The following is an 18,292-nucleotide window of genomic DNA, read 5'->3' as shown; positions in this document are numbered from 1 at the left end:
AAAGTTGACTGCCATTTCATTTGTGAGAAGCTGCAAGAAGGGTTGATTCCCTTGATTATGATCGTATTGGAGAGCAATTGGCTGGTTTGTTCACAAAATCTTTAGGGCTGCCAAGATTGATTATATTTGTAACAATCTGGCCATGATTGGCCATGATTAACCTATATGCTCCAACTTTTTTTTTTTTTTTTTTTTTTTTTTTTTTGGGGGGGGGGGGGGGGCCATGGGGGCACGGGGAGAAATAGAATATCTACAAAATTCATGGCAGTCAATAGGTTGAATTCTTGATCCAAAATCATTGAGGACAGCAAATATCTACCATATAGAATACACCCCAGAATCATAGTACAAAACCTGCCCAAATTGTCTTAGACAGAATTATGCACATGTTCACAAATGAAAAGAATAATATGAGATGCAGCCATAGGTAAGAATTGTTAGAATTTGAGTATGTAAAGTATAAACAGAAGATATTTCAGATTAACCTAGTGGAGAGAATTTGATCACACACAACTGTAATCAGGGTAGCCTGAGTAAGAAAGAAAATAAATTGTCTCCACATTCAACCACTATGTCAGTTGAAATTTCAATAATGGGGGGTTTCTAAGTTCACCAATGTCATAAAACTCTGCAAAGACACTAGACCATTAACGAAATGTTGTAAGGCTATTATTGGGTTAAAATTTCAAATGTGGCTTTTTCAAAATAGGACATTTGTAATTTTCACCTAAAACCTAGAAAGCATTTGATCTTAGGTTAATAAGGTAAAAGTCGTATTAGTTTTGGGTATTTCCATATCTATTTTTCTCTGTTAGTCTGTCCCTCCGTCCCCCTTCCCTGTCCTTCAATTCAACCACATGGAAATCTAATTAGTCCTGATTTGTTAGTTTCTTCTGTTTTATTTTCCAACTGCTCCAATAGAAGTTTTCTAATTATAATAGAAAGCTCCACAAGCTTAATCTCTCGGGGGCAAAACACGTTTTTTACCCCGCCTTGAATGTTATGTTTTGTCCCCCAAATTCAATACTGCAAAGTAAACTTCTCAGACCTTTTGTGGTGTGCCTACCTCTCCTTCCCCTTTACTCAACTTTTGTTCATCTTCCATATTATTTTTCAATTACTCAGTAACCAGTACTGCTTTCACACATTTTTGGTCTGTGAATTTCTTCAAGTTAGACATTGCCTATTGAAGTTATGGTTATACAGGAGATCTTTCTATCATATCCTTTAACAAATTAGAGAATTCAAGATTTGGGATTTGCTTGTTCATAAAAATAGAGGAAGATATTTTCAGTATGACACTTCCCTGTAAATCAATGAAGTGAAAGGCTTGAGATAGTATTCAAAGTTATAAGAAACTGTAGATACTTATAGAAAATAAATTGTTAATACAACATATCAATATAAACCCCAGCATACAAATGAGAAGGAAAAAATTACATTTTTGAACCAACAACCCAAAATATTGAGCCAATTATTATGGCACTAAATGCAATAAAGAATAACCGCATGGCATTGTATTGAGGACTTCTCCAATACACAAGGTTTTGCTTCCATAAACATATCCCAAACTGAGAAATACTATCTTGTGCATGTGTAGAAGCAAAATTTAGAGGCTCAGAACCATTAGGTGGGATGCTCAAACTTTCAATTAAAGCTTCCAGTTCCCTGCATTAACGAATTGATAAAATTAGATTGTAAAGTGAGAAGTATCATCCAAGAACAAGTATAAGTCAGCAATCTAGAGAAAATACAAACTATATTTTGTGTTCTCAAAGAAATTTTTTATTTAGTTGGTTGTCAGTTGTATTGATCAGAGTTCCTGTATATGTGTGCAAAATCTTGACCCATTCTCTGTTCAGCAGCAGGTGTAGTGATCTCAAGCATCCAAGTTGCTGGATTGTAGCCACTTGGAATTGGATAAATTCCCCTAATATTATATGTGTTAGAAAACAAGCTTTAAACAATCAAAATAGCAGTTGAACTTGAACAGAGAAAAGAGAGAAGATGAAGAACCAGTAGAAAAGACCTGTGATTCTTAGCTAAAGAGTCTAGAATCACAGAGCACTTTTATTTATAGCTTCTAATGAATCTAATACAACTTGAGAGACAAGTAATTGTCCTCTAGAAGAAGGAAACAAAATATTACAGCTTTAGTAACTTCCTAACTCCTAAATAGAAAGTTCTGAAAATAGAAACTACCACCAAAATAGAAACTATGCTTTCTAAAAAACTCTCAAAACTTATGTAGCAAGATTCCCACATTAGAAATAGAAAATATAATCAAAACAACAGCAAAATACTATTCATGTGAACAGTAAAAGCTGTTTTTACTGTTCACGTGAACAGGAACGTGAACAATAAAACTCCTAATTTATGTATACTTCAACACTCCCCCTCAAGCTGGAGCATACAAATCTCCCATGCCTAGCTTGCAACAGATAGACTGAAAACTTGGTCTGACCAGAGCTTTGGTTAACAAATCAGCTAGTTGGTCAGTAGAGCTCACAAAAGGAGTTGTTATAAGCTTCTTCTTCACTGCATCACGCACAAAGTGACAATCTACCTCTATATGCTTCGTTCTCTCATGGAACACTGGATTACTAGCAATGTAAGTGGCTGCCTGATTATCACAAAACATTTTCATAGGGGCAGAAACTGGAAATCCTATTTCCTCTAACAATGAACAAAGCCACATCAATTCAGCAGCGGTGTGGGCCATAGCCTTATACTCAGCTTCAGCACTAGATCGAGCAATGGTGAATTGTTTCTTACTCTTCCAAGTCACAAGATTTCCACCAAGAAAAGTACAATAACCTGTGGTTGACCGGCGATCAATGACGGATCCAGCCCAATCTGCATCATAAAAGGCAACCAAGTCCATACTCCGATTTGGTCGATAGATGAGCCCTTTTCCGGGTGCACTCTTGAGGTACCGAAGCACTCTCATCGCTACATCCCAATGAGCCTTCCTAGGAGATTGCATAAACTGACTCAACACACCAACAGAATAAGAAATATCAGGACGAGTAACTGTAAGATAAATAAGTTTCCTAATAAGACTCCTATAACGATGGACATCATCTAACAAGCCACCATCATCACGTCCTAACTTCAACTGAGGATCCATGGGAATGTCGCTAGGTTTAGAAGCAAGCATGCTAGTCTTAGTTAAAAGATCTAACACATACTTTCTTTGTGACAAACTTACTCCTTTTTTACTGCGGATCACTTCAATTCCCAAGAAATATTGTAGATCACCTAAATCTTTGGTTTGGAAAGATTTTTGTAAGTGTGCCTTAACTATATGGATTGCATCAACATCATTGCCTGAAAGGACAATATCATCAACATAAACTGCCATAATGACAACACAATCACCCTGGTGTCTAACAAACATAAAGTAATCAGAATAACACTGTACAAAACCAAAAGACTCCACAGTCTTGCTAAATTTCTCAAACCAAGCCCGTGGAGACTGTTTGAGTCCATAAATCACTTTATGAAGCCTACAAACACGAACATTGTCCTCCCCCTGAGCAACATACCCTGGAGGTTGCTCCATATAAACTTCTTCATGAAGATCACCATATAAGAATGCATTTTTTATGTCAAGCTGAAAAAGAGTCCAATCATAATTCACACCAAAGATATCAAGACACGGACGAGAATTAAGTCTTGCCACGGGAGAAAAAGTCTCAAAATAATCTACAAACCATATGTTTGTGTATAGCCCTTAGCCACCAAGCGGGCCTTAAGCCTTTCAACCGTACCGTCAGAATGGTACTTAATTGTATACACCCACCAACAGCGGACCACATCTTTCCCGGGAGGCAAGTTGACTAAAGACCATGTATGACGAGAATGTAAAGCATCCATTTCCACATCCATAGTGGCTTTCCAGCCGGGGAATTTTAAGAGCTTCGGTATGATGGGTTGGAATATGAACGGCAGACATAGACAAAGCAAGGGAACGAAAGCTAGGAGGGAGATGAGAGGTATAAACAAAATTGGAAACAGGATAAACAATGTTAGAGTGTAAAGTGCAAGTACGAGTACCTTTCCTTAAAGCAATTGGTAAGTCATCCGAAGGCGAGTGGGATCTCCACTAGAAGAATCCGCCGGTGGAGAGGATGAAGAAGGAACATCCGTAGGGCCAGCTTCGAGCTCCACTAAAGGAGAGCCGCTAATATTGTTAGGAGGAACTCTACTATCCACAATATGTTACGGCAACTTATGTCTTCGCTGATAAACCTGTAGAGGAACATTGCTAGTGGAAGGAACTAAAGAGGGAATAGGAGGAGTATCATCCAAAACGTTTTCAACAGACACAAATTGACTTAGATAATAAGGAGTGTCGTCAAAAAAGGTCACATCCGCACTTGTAAATTGTTTGCGAAGAACCGGATCATAACAGCGAAAACCTTTTTCAGTGCGTGAGTACCCAAGAAAAATACACTTAATAGAACGGGGGAAAAGTTTATCCAAAGGATGTGGTATGTGAACAAAACACACACAACCAAAAATTTTGGGTGGAACTGAAAACGGTTCTCTATTGGGAAAAACAATTGAAAAAGGAGATTTTTCAGAAAGCAAAGGCATAGGCATGCGGTTAATTAAATGACCAGCAGTCAAAATTGCATCACACCAGTAATTCTTTGGAACATTCATCTAAATCAAAATAGCGCGTGCAACCTCCAAGAGGTGACAATTTTTGCGTTCAGCCACTCCATTTTGTTGGGGAGTGAATGAACAACTGGTTTGATGAATCATTCCAAGAGAATCACACAAGTTAGATACATCATGTTGCACATATTCTAAAGCATTATCAGACCAAAAAATTTTAATAGGAAGAGAAAATTGAGTCCGAATTTCATGAATAAAACTTTTAAATGTAGTTAAGAACTCTGTCCGATCCTTTAAAAGATACAACCATGTAAGACGGGAGAAATCGTCCACAAAAGTAACAAAATATCGAAAACCATGCCTATTACTAATTCTACAAGGGCCCCAAATATCGGAATGAACAAGAGAAAATAAGGACTCACTACGAGAGATAGAGCGTGGAGGATAGGTGGCACGATGATGCTTCCTTAACTCACACGCTTCACAATTTAATCTAGACACTGATTTAAAAGAAGGAAATAAAATTTTTAATCTAGGTAAAGACAGATGGCCTAAACAATAGTGCCACCGGAGAGCATCTACACAATCATCAGAAAGAGCTACAATAGGTGTAGCATAGTCCAGATAGTAGAGTCCGTTCCTTTCACACCCTCCACCAATCGTCTTCCTCGTGTGAAGGTCCTGGAAAACACAATAAGTGGGAGTAAAAGTCACAGAGCAGTTTAGTGCTTTAGTTAATTGACTAACAGATAATAAGTTAAAAGGAAAGTTAGCAACATGAAGTATGGATGATAAAGTAAGAGAAGGTGTAGGAGAAACACTTCCAGAGCCTAGAATAGGTGTGGAAGTCCCATTAGCTATAACAACAGAATTTTTAGTGGTAGATTTAGAAAAAGAGCTAAAAAGTGATGACTTACCAGTCATATGGGAAGAGGCCCCTAAATCGATGATCCAAGGAGTGGGAGTAGAAGTGAGAAGTGTTGTGTTACCTGCATGAGAAAGTGTGGCAGCAGAAGTACTAGTGGATGTGGAAGCGCCAATTTCAATATTTTGCAATCGGCGAAGGATTTGGCTTACATCATCTCTTAGAGTCTTAAACAAATCCCCTGAAGAAGATCCAGAACCACTATCGTTGTTTGCTACAGTATCAGTACCACCATCAGAAACGGCATGATTGGCAAGGTGCTTGGCCCACTCTGGTTTTCCATGTTTGGCCCAACAAGCTTCCACTAAGAGCCCTGTTTTGCCGCAATGAGTACAAAGTCGAGATGTCTTATCAGACAGTTGAACACCACGACCTCCAGAAGACCTACTAACTCCCCCTGAACCACGACCACGTCCCCTTCCATAAGAGGTAGTGAAGGCTGAATTTTCTCCTTTAGAACTTTTTTTTGGAGAACTCCCTTCAGGCAAGGCAATACGTTGAAGTCTAGAATATGTTTCACTAAGATTAGGGACATGCTCACCAACAAGAAGATGTCCTTTGACAGATTTCAGTTCAGGGTTCAATCCTGCAAGAAACTTAAACACAAAAAATTCATTCCGTTGGGCCTTAAGCTTCTCTATATTAGTGGTGAGAGGTTGAAAGACATTCAACTCCTCCATCATGCCTTTAAAGGAGTTGTAATAATCCTGCAGAGACTTGTCAGCTTGCTGAAATTGAAATAGCTTTTCATAAATACTAAAAATCCGAGTCATATTTTTAGCTTGGGAATAAGTCTCTTGCAAATCATCTCATATTCCCTTTGCAGTTTTATGGAACATAACATTCGCTACAATATCCGGTTCCATACTATTCCACATCCAAATTTTGATGATTGCATCATCTTGGATCCAACTAAAATAAGATTTGTCAATCTCAGCAGGAGGTTCATCCTCAATGAACTTAAGCTTACCTTTTGCAAGTATGTACAACCGAACCACTTGTGACCACAACAAGTAATTAGAACTACCTTTGAGCTTGATAGATGTAATTTGAACGTTTACATGATCTCCTTGAGATCCTTTTGATTCAGCCATACTCATGATTGAGTCACGTGTAAGTGAAGACATTAAACTGAGGTAGATATCACTCAAATCAATTTTCCAAAACTTGAAGTAGAAAGAACACAAAAAAAAAAAAAAAAATTCTGCAACCTTAGGACAGAATAGGAGAAAAAAAATAGGTAACAAAGGTATTCAAGTTCTGGAATGTGTAAGAGTAAGGTAATAGGTAGAGAAGATCAGTTCCCATGAATATCTGATTGAACAGTCCATAATATACAGCATCAGGTGGCTGCACACCAAGGAAACAGAAGAAAAAAAAAAGAATTTCAGAAGAGAATATTGAGAACAACACTATTTTGATTCAAAAAAGCTCTGATGCCATGTTAGAAAACAAGCTTTAAACAATCAAAATAGCAGTTGAACTTGAATAGAGAAAAGAGAGAAGAAGAAGAAGAGAAGAGAAGAGAGATGAAGAACCAGTAGAAAAGACCTATGATTCTTAGCTAAAGAGTCTAGAATCACAGAGCACTTTTATTTATAGCTTCTAATGAATCTAATACAACTTGAGAGACAAGTAATTGTCCTCTAGAAGAAGGAAACAAAATATTACAGCTTTAGTAACTTCCTAACTCCTAAATAGAAAGTTCTGAAAATAGAAACTACCACCAAAATAGAAACTATGCTTTCTAAAAAACTCTCAAAACTTATGTAGCAAGATTCCCACATTAGAAATAGAAAATATAATCAAAACAACAGCAAAATACTGTTCACGTGAACAGTAAAAACACTGTTCACGTGAACAGTAACGTGAACAGTAAAACTCCTAATTTATGTTTACTTCAACAATATGCAAAGAAAGAAACATTGATCAACTACTCATTTAGGGCAGCAGAACTTCATGGACATTCTATCTCATTCTTCCACACCCAAAAATAGAAAAATTGAGCTTCTTAAACAATTCAGTTGATCAGATACTTATAATAATCCAGTGAAAAAAGGACAAAAGCTGGTTCTTATAAAACTAGTTCAGACTTCAGATGAGGTTTTAATTTTCATCATGAGACCTCCAATTATCTTCAAGAGTTTATCACAAGTTTGTTCTGCTCAAAGTGAACTCAGAAGACTAATATTTCCACAGAATAGGATCAAACACTATCTACCATGCCTAAACCTACAGTTCTGTTTCATGCTCAAGATGTTTCCATTTAAAACTAGGAAAGCATCCTGAAGCATCTCACAGTAAATTTAAGAAGTATCTTAGTCTCACTAAATACACTGCCTGTCCTCTGCAATAATCATCCCCTTTTTTCTAAAATTTTCCTTCCATTACTTGGTCGAAAATGCTTTATAACATGGATAATAAATGCAAAGTCATAATAGATTCAAGGTCAATGAAGTAAATTTCATAACACTGGTAACTAGATTCAGAGTGGTTGATGGGAGTTAAGAGAAATACAATAGAAACCAAAATTAGTTTGATGATACCATTTATTTAGGAAATTATTTCAGTCAAGACAACTAGTAAAACAAAAACGTAAAAATTACAGAATTAAGTTGTACCTGAAAGTAATCAATCATAATTTGTGAGTTCCTACCAAGTTTCCCACCATATATAACTTGTCCCCAACGTTTCATAAGAAGTAGCTACACCATATACACAAGGACGGAAAACTCTATGAGAACTCATACTAGTAAAATTATGATTTCTTGATATTTTTGGGACATTTTTGAACATATATGCTTATACTCACCTCATCAAATACTTCAGATATATCAATACTTGGTTGATGTATTGTGCAAACCACTGTTCGACCAGTATCAACAGTGTTATAAGCAGTTCGCATGACAATGGCCGCTGCCCTTGCATCCAGTCCTGATGTGGGTTCATCCATAAAAATAATGGAACGATTTGCAACAAGCTCTACTGCTATTGTAAGGTGTTTTCTCTGTTCAGTTGATGACCCATTATTTCCAAGCAAACCAACCAAAGCATGTCGTAGAGTATCAAGCTCTACTAATTCCATTACTTGTTCAACGAACTCCTATAATACATGATAGTAATATTTTATATCAGAGACAACTACAATATGCTTATCTAATCACAAAGCAATATCAAGTACTTACTTATTTATCCTCTTTACTGATTTCTTTCGAAAGGCGGACACTCGAAGAAAACAATAATGACTCTTCAACCATAACTTGAGGAGAATGGATATCCAATTGTTCAAAACCACCCTTTTGCATAACCAGATATCATAATTTCCCCTTCTATATATCCAACAGTCTTTCTACCAGCAAGCACGTCCATTAAAGTAGTTTTGAACAATCTGATAACCATTCTCCTCAAGTTACAGTTGAAGAGTTATTATTGTTTTCTTCAAGTCTCCGCCTTTCGAAAGAAATCAGTAAAGAGGATAAATGAGCAAGTACTTGATATTGCTTTGTGATTAGATAAGCATCTTGTATTTGTCTCTGATATAAAATATTACTATCATGTATTATAGGAGTTCGTTGAACAAGTAATGGAATTAGTAGAGCTTGATACTCCACGGCATGCTTTGGTTGGTTTGCCTGGATATAGTGGGTTATCAACTGAACAAAGAAAACACCTTACAATAGCAGTAGAGCTTGTTGCAAACCCTTCCATTATTTTTATGGTTATGCAAAAGGGTAAAAGTGCTTTGCTCTTTTGCATAACCAGATATCCTAATTTCCCCTTGTATATACCACCTGTCTTTCTACCAGCAAGCACGTCCGTTAGAGTAGTTTTTCCTGCTCCACTTGAACCAACTAGTGCAGTAAGAACACCAGGTGAGAATACTCCTTTTCTGGAATCCCCTTGGCAGTCATTTCCTATTGTCACACACAAACAAAGAATTGTTAAATGCATTCTCTTAGAAATTGAAGTGAAGCAATCATCCTAGGAAATTTTACCTTTGGTGTGTCAAACATATAAAGGTTAACAAAGAGACAATATGATCCATAAAATCACTAGGTGCTTTCAGACATACGATTAAGGTAAGGCAAAGCAAGAGTAAGCACAACACGAAGACCAGCGCATACACCAGTAAAATACCAACTCCAATCCAAACCCAGTTTGGGTTATCTGGTAAACGATGTGAGTGGAGAACATAATGTCCAACAGTATTATTTCCATGCAAATATATCTGCCAAAGAAATAGCATATGGTCAACTACTTCAGATGAAAAAATTATAAGAATATAGGGCATTCAAAAATCAAGAGACAAATTCATGATTGAGTCTAAAGAGACGTGAAAATTATGAAGCAGGAAAGGCCACTGTAAACAAAAAGGAACAAACCTCCATCCATCTTGTAGCAGTAAATTCATTAACTGAAATTGCACACTGTGCATATTGCAATGGTGATAACCAAAACATCCATACCCACCATGGCTTGACCATTCCTAGAAACAAAACCACCAAATCATTATATTGAAGCTGATAACTCCCATTACCATTAAAACCGTCAAAAGAAAATAATTAGACCAACCTTTTGGTATTATAAATCCACCCAACAAAAGAACAATTAGTAAAGCTGCAGATCCAAATGTATTGGCAATGACCATATCTCGTGTAAGAGCACCTATCATTCGAAATAAGCCCAATCCTAATTGGTGTATTGAAAATAGTAGGAGCATGAAGCAGAAAAACCTAGAAACATTTAAAAGAGCAAATAAATACAATGAAAACTCGAAGAAATAAATAAAAATTGGTAAAGCTAGTTAAAAAGAATACATTCCTCCCAGCACTAGGGGCAAACCCAACTGCATAATATACAACACAAGACCATACAAAAGCTTCAATGATGGAATAAGGCACACGTAGAAGCCAACTAGGAATGGACCATGCCCAAGCAGGATGAAAGAAATTATCTCTTTGCTTATAAAAGATTGGGAATTGACTAATGGTAATGGGTAACTCGGTAAATCCACTAAACATCATACGCCCCAGTCCAAAGAACAAGCAAGAAAGGTATAGGTTCTCATTCATCACATTTGTAGTATTTTTTCTTGTCTGTAGAAACATTGTGCATGTTATGATTCCAACAAATGCAACCTGAAAGTGTGTTACAGTTAGTACTTGCAAAGAATTTCCAATAAAGATACGTATGTTACATTGAAAGCTGTCACTTCCATTTACTCTGAATACATAGATAAGGCTAAAAATGCATGAAATGACTACTTCAATCAACCACTAACCATGTTTTAAACCGATAAGAGCCTTGTCTATTCAGACAACAAACCATGCTGTTGTTACCCCCAACACAATTGAAAGTTAGACACTTATGATAAATATTTCATATCAAGATACACAATTTATTATTTCTTCACAAATGCATTATGTAGCATGTTTAGTAATTTGTAGGACCAATAAGTGGCATGTTTAGCTGTCAAGAGACTATATGCTTTATATGGTTTAAGAAATATTAATATGGACCAATCAAATAATGAACATCATGCTCAACAAGAAGGGTAATTTTGAAATTGAAGCAAGGATAAGGAGTTCTAGGGTTTCATAACTCGTATTTCCATATAGCCTAAGTGTCACCTAGTGATGCCTAAGAGTCATGGAGCTTCTTTGGGTGAAGGCATACTGGTGTCGCCTTGTCGCCTTGACAACTTTGCATTTTTCACAAATGAGGTTTATGTTACGGACAAATGAGCAAGAATATTTATATCAGTTACAGAGAACAAAGTTGGTGCCTGCATTATCTAATGTTTCTCCCTCAGTAGGAGAGCAAATCATGTAAGGTATAGAAAGCAAGAAATAAAAGAGAAAGACAAGGGTAGGGGGAGGGGAGATGGCAACAGAGTAGATAGAGACAAATTCATCTGGACAAGTCTTAATTAATCTAGGAAAAAAGATAGTGTGTGAATAAATAAAGTCATGATAAAAATGAGTTTCATTTCATGTTAATGCGGCATTTACTCGAACAGTATAAAGTTGTAAGCTTCAGAAGCAAAAGATGGAAAGTAAAGCATACTTGGCATGTTCGGAAAATATAAAGAAATCTGTTCCTACGAATTAGTTGCAAAACATGCTTTGAAGAGTTCCCATTTTGAAACAGCAAACTTTCTCTGGGCAAGAGCTGAAGGAACATTCTTGGTTTTATCATATGGAACTCCAAGAGTAAAGTGCAAGGAATGTCCAAACTCAGAGTCCATGAATGCATCTACAATCTTTGAACTGGGAAGAAACACGTATGGTTTTAAAGAATCACCCCAATATTGTGTTTAATCATTTCTTGAGGTAACCTGAAAACAGAACAAATTCAAATAATGCAAAAATTGAAGTGGGCAAGAAACACAAGCTCCAGTGACTTTTTACATAACAATACCTATTGAAGAAAGTCTGCGATCCCCTTACGAGGTGGAAGTATAAAACCTAATGATTCGAAGAACATCATAGCTTCTGACCCCGGTCCTTGATAGACAATTTGTCCTTCAGATAATAGTATTAGGTCATCGAACAAATCAAATGTCTCCGGTGCAGGCTGTAGAAGAGACATCAAGACAGTGGCTCCCATTTGGTGAATAACATTCTCAACATTGTTATAGTTCACAGTTCAAAGCAGTGGAGGTTTCTGGCATTGATTCTAAGACAAGATTATTGCCTGAAACACCTAGATTGTGGAAAAATTGCTCAGAACTAGCTACTAAGTGACAAAACTCAACCACGATTGAAGGTTGTGTATGGATTTTCAACACAGATATGTAAATCACTATTGTCCCTTGTCATCCTAGCAAATCATTACAAAACTCCAGAGAAAAACATTGTCCCTATTGCTAACTTCGCGGACCTGAAACCGGAAAAAAAAACCTTCACGGACATGAAACCACTAGTGAGCATTTGCTCATACAAACATGTCAGTTAAAAAGTGTTGTCGCAATTATCAAAGTAGATTTTTCTCTAAATTCAAACAAGTTGGACCCTTTTAAAATTGTTGGAGTAAACCAAAAAAAAAAGAAAAAATCAAAATTAAGCTTATAAATATGTGTAAGCTCTCACGTGAACTCCTTTTATATCCTTTGGCTTATCCAAATATGTAGATCTCAAATGAATTATATCTTATTTAAGGATCAACGATGGAAATTCCTTCCAACAATATTAAACTCACTCCTTTCACCTAAAATTAAAAGACCTAGCTTCCCATCATACATCATGTAGAGAGAATCTCTTCAAAAATGGGATTTGATCCTTTAGTTGAATCGGAGAAAATATGTGGTAGCGTTTTCAACTTTCTAGAATAGATGTTAAAAATTAGGGATAAAAATTTTTTTTTGGGGAGGAAAATGAACTAAGGATAGTGTCCACTCTCCACAAGGCTAATCACAACACCAAATCACCTATACTCATGTCATTCTATGTGTTTTTTATTTTTATTTATTTATATTTGAGGTTCATTCAAATCAGTTTACACACACCTCGGCTACATCTTCAGGGGAAAATCTATATAATTAATATAAGCAAAGATTCACTGAATAATCGAACTCAAAAAGTGAACCCGTGCCAAAGGCTTTGTACAGAAGCCAAAACAAAATCCAGAGGGGCGGGGATAGTCATCCTACATTAATTAGTAGAAGAATAGCTGATATATCATTCATTGTTTTGAACCACATAACAAATTCAGGGGTAGGGGAAGTACAGCATGGGATAGTATAAGATTTATGTAAAAAATAAAAAGAAAAATTGAAAGTATACATAATAATACAATAAAGGATAATAAATTTTTACCAAAAAAACAGAGGATAAGAGATTGTTGCTTGGTAGCATAAGGCCCACTAGCAAGCGTGGTGAGTGCTTAGAAGGGCATCATTGATGAAATTTTAGTGTCCACCACCAAAAAAAAAAAATTGATAAAAATTTTATCAGAGGAAATGAGATTACAATTTCATTTGTTTTGTATATCAGGACATAGAATCAAGGTAGCCAAGCGGCACTCTTTTCCACTATAGTAACATATTAGCGTGTCTTAAATTTAATTTAAAAGAATATGACAACTATTAAAAATAAAATAAAAATAATTAGCATAAGAATGAATATCAATATCTTAAGAAATTTTTATCATAGAATGTGCATTATTTGAGAAACTTTGATGAATTTTTTTCCCTTTGGTTGGAACCATAAGTTACAAGGCCATACATCAAGGCACCGTGAATTTATAATAATTTTTATTATCTTTTTTCTGTTTTTTACGAGATAGAAGTATACAAATCTTTAATTTTGGGTCAAATTTTCCTACGAGAGATAAAAAGCAAGGTGGAGTTTCATGAGCAGGGTGGTCCCAAAAGTAGGGTCATCCCACAAACAAAAAGAGAAGAAAACAAATTAAATGAAACTCGATTGATGAATAAGCAAAACACCTTATGCTAAGAAATTAAGAATGTATTTCGAAGGAAAATTTTTCATGGTAAGTTACTTTTTAAAATTATATTAAAAAATTAAGATCATCAAGATCTAAGAATGTACTTTACCCGAAGGAAAAATTTCAGGAAACACCACTATGTTATCCAAGATCTTAAGTGAATGCTTTTTGGGATGAAAGATCATCAAATTGCTCAAAATTTTCTGCATTTAGAAAACCATTCTTCCTTTGAGATTCTATGGAAAGAAATTAATGGAATAAACTAAAACTATAAAATTGTAATTGTTTTACCTCTATTGCATCTATGTAATAATTCAACAATGTATATAACGCTCTATTGCCTATTTGAACATCAGCTGTAATACAAATGTTCTTAAACCTCACTTGCAAATTTGGAACCATCAATCTTGAACTGTAATTTTTCAACAATCTTTATTAATATTCTTTTTTCCTTCTCAAGAAATTAGCAGTTGATTGATCTTAAACATTAATTTCTTCTACAGGGAGTTTGTACCATTATGTTGTTATTTAAATTATGAATTTTTGAAATACAACTCTTAATAATTCTATAATTATATTAGAAAAGGTTTCTACCACACCTTATTTAGGTGGAGGCAAAACTGCTCGAATTTGAGTTTTGAATTGATTAATTTTTAAGAAGATTGATTTTTTTTTTTTTTCTATATTGGGGTAGGGGGGCCGAGAGTTGAGATTCTTAATTGTCATACTAACCCTCCATTGGCTCTATTAGGATGTTTTAATTTCTAAGATTTTCTTAGGAACCATTTGATAACCCACAAAATGTTTATGGAAGCAGAAACACTCTTTTAGGTACAAAATTTGCTTCTAGAAGCGAAAACACCTTCGAGAAACAATGTCAAAATTGCTTCTTAGAGAGGAAATTATCATAAATTTTCAATTTATATAAAAAAAAAATCGCTTAAAACAAAACAGTTTGATTTGGTCAATTTTTCTGTTTTTTTCCAACGTAAAAAATTATTTTTTTGATGGGTTATTCAGTGGGTCCATGTATTTTAGAATCCAATCTAAGGCTTCAAGCATAACCCAAAGCCCATGAAAAATTGGGCTAAGGCCCAACTAGGGCTCGTTTATGAAGGCCCAAAACCGCGTCATTCAATTCCGTTACCAAACCCGATTTTCATGAAGTTGGAAATCACATAAAGTAATAACTAATAAGGATCCTTGAGAACTGGTCCAGTTTCTTCTCTTTAGGGTAGAGAGATTGAAGAGCTAGATTCTTGAAGTACAAACACGAAAACCAGAAGAAGGTTATTAAATAATGCTGACCTATAGAGTTCACTATTATCGTGCTCGTTGGTTGCAAGAGCTTATTGAAGAAGAAATTCTGGACCTTTATGATCTAACGAACATCAATCATCTCTGTCATCTTCTCTTCTTCATTTGAATCTGCAAAATTATCTCGTTTCAGAATCGCCAAATAAGTACGTTTTTAAGTCGGTAATCTCTTCATCGCAGTCCAAAGGAGTTCTTCTTCGTCAATCTCCACAGCAAGGCTGAGCAAAAGATTCACTTCTCTTTCCATAATGGCAGCTTCGAATGGGAGATGGACGATTCTGAAACAGCAGTTTGAGTCTCCTCACGCCTCTCACGGGTCTCAACTACCACTGAAAAGAGTCCTATATATTACGATTCATAGCTTTTCTGTTTCAGCTTTCATACAATATCGATGACCATGTAATTGCTGGTGAATTTGACCCCGGTTTGTTACAAATTATGTTTTTTTGTAACTAAGTAGCTTTCATACAATATCCATGGACCATGACTACGTAATTGCTGGCGTCTCTTAAATGCAGGATTACCAATTAAGGAAATTCTCGCAAAATGGATGCCGATGGATTCAACTTACGAAATGTGTGGGAAAACTGTTGAAACATTATGGCATGTCTTTATTTCGTGCGAGTGGACAAAAAGAATCTGGGCAGCAGGGCCGCTATGATTAAGAACTGAAAGTTGGAGACATTCGTCTATTACATATTTTTGCAACTCTTTCATTATAGATCCATGGATAGACAGAGCTACTAAAAAATGGATGGTGTCGGTCTTTATTATAACTTGTTACTTTGTCTGGAAAGAAAGAAATGACAAAGTTTTCAACAAAATAATTCCCAACCCCAGTAAAGTGTTATATAACACCTTAAACTGGATAAATGATTTAAAGCTTTCAAATTCCGAATTTTTTGAATCAACACAAAGCGAGCTTCCTCTAACAAGTAACGAACCAAACACTTGTTTTTGAAAATTGATTATTCAATCCACTCAATTGTCTTTTTTGATATGTGCAGGGGTACACAATCTAGTACTAAATAGCGTCGGGTGGAGTGTTGGCCTTTTTTGGAAAGGAAGGCTAAACTATGTCAAGAGTGGAGGAATAGGGAAAGGAAAGCTAATGGAGGCCTTATTCGTTGGGATGAAAGATGTATTAGAACAAGCACAACAAAGGAACATCACTCTAGATGAAGTTTGGTGCAACGACAAGAAGGTGCTAGCTCTACTTTCAACAGGAAATCACCACAAATGGCCAATAAACTATGTCCCGATTTTGGTAGATTTCATATATAATATTAAAGACCTTAACCTAAAGGACTTTGACCAACCAACACTCCAACTTTGGTTTAATCATTTTGCATTAATCTCCTCCATATAATATCAGCATACTACTGCTATTGTAGACTTTAGCAAACTATGTAATTGCTTCTCTAAGTAATAGAAATTTTTATTTAGGACCAAAAAAAAAGTAGCTTGTTTGAGAGAATAGACTAGGTAAGGGGGTAGGGGGAAAAAGGAAGAAGCTTTTCCACGTTTGAATTTTTTTTTTTTTTTTTTTTTTTGATAAAAGAAGAAAATATGTATCACTTAAAAGCACTTACAAATATTAGCTTACAAATCATTATATTCTACCACTAGATTAGTTGCCATTAGAACTAAAGTGGTGATCCAGTGATGGAGCACTAGGGATGAGAATGCATCAAATTTAATTATTTGTGTTGTCTTAGCTATCTGTATTAAGTTAGATATTACATGTAGAGGTCAAAAAGTAGCTACAAGCTTGGGTAAGAGATTTGGTAATGTTGTATGAGTACTCAAAATTTCTCCTAGTTCTATCCTATGATCGTTTGCTGCTACAATCCCTGTTTGTAAACCAAAAAGTGTTGCATCCACTTCATCTTCTATTTTTAGCTTGCCAAAATTGATGAACCTTATATGTCCATCTAATGCAATCCCCATGCTCCATCCTGCAACTTTCATCCGTTTGTTAAAAATCCCTGCACACATTAACACAATATTAGTATATGTGGTATAAATGGACAAATATACTTTTCTGCATACGTAGATAACATAGTATCATTATGTGTGGCATTTTGTAATGTATTAGAGTCATCATTCGTATTTTCTTGTAGCTGCAGTGCTACAATCCATCAATTTACTTGAAAGAGTACCATCAATGGGTTGAGCCTCTTTTGTGTAAATGCCTAAGAGTTTATTTCTTGCCAGATGAAATAACAAGTGATCATGAAAATTGAGAATAGCCAGGTAGCTTTTGACTTATCCATTTGGGAAGGAAGTTTTGACACATGCTCAGAAGAGATGTATCATTCCAATCTTCCTTCCGCAAGCCTAATGATCCAGTAGTATGAATTCTTTTGCCAATCACATGATATAAAAATATGCCATATGGTTTCAATTTCCTTCCCACATAATACACATTCAGGTTGGATTATTGTCCATTGAGCAAGTTTGGCTCTGACGGGTAACCTTGCATGCAAAACACGCTAGAAAAAGACTTTAAATTTTGGATGAATTGGTAGTTTTTACATAAACTTCCACCATACTACAAACTGAGTTGCCTCATGAAAATAAACCTAGTTGAAAACTAAAGAAAGATAGTTGCAAATGTTTTGATCACCACTTGGGTGGTATCAAGTTAATTTTTGACAAGTGCAAAACGATTCGGATGCACATGCCTAGAAGTTTCTTCCTTCTTCCTTGTAGGGGTGTAAAACGGACCGGATTCGGATCGGATAGTTGTAATACCATATCCACATCCCATTATATTCAGACAGATTCGGATAATATCCTATCGATTTTCGGACGGATTCAGTCGTTTCGGATAATAATCAAATAGTTATTTTCTTTAGAATGGGCATTGATTAAAGATTGAATACAAGGTTTTCAACTACTTGTTTATATCTTTGCCATTTTATTTGTGAGGGCTAGGTTTGAAATTTAAGAATTTAACAACTTTGGTAGTTA

The 18,292-nt window shown here is 35.6% G+C and overlaps 2 pseudogenes across 1 annotated transcript; both read right to left on the bottom strand.

The window, feature by feature from the left end:
- Positions 1–223: 223 nt before the first annotated feature.
- Positions 224–12,199, bottom strand: LOC149007837 (ABC transporter G family member 31-like; annotated as a pseudogene). Its single transcript, XR_016175282.1, has 8 exons — positions 11,972–12,199; positions 11,618–11,888; positions 10,124–10,689; positions 9,934–10,037; positions 9,624–9,779; positions 8,364–9,465; positions 8,173–8,256; positions 224–1,668 (listed from the first exon to the last, which is right to left on the bottom strand). The product of XR_016175282.1 is annotated as an ABC transporter G family member 31-like (transcript).
- LOC149007838 (ABC transporter G family member 31 pseudogene) lies at positions 8,122–8,636 on the bottom strand (annotated as a pseudogene).
- Positions 12,200–18,292: the final 6,093 nt, after the last annotated feature.

This window comes from Hakea prostrata, chromosome 8 (genome assembly GCF_041222555.1).
Source record: "Hakea prostrata isolate BN-2017 chromosome 8, UWA_Hpros_2, whole genome shotgun sequence".
Taxonomy (NCBI): Eukaryota; Viridiplantae; Streptophyta; class Magnoliopsida; order Proteales; family Proteaceae; genus Hakea; species Hakea prostrata.
Note: the sequence above shows the minus strand (reverse complement) of the source record. Positions and strands in the feature narration are given on the sequence as shown.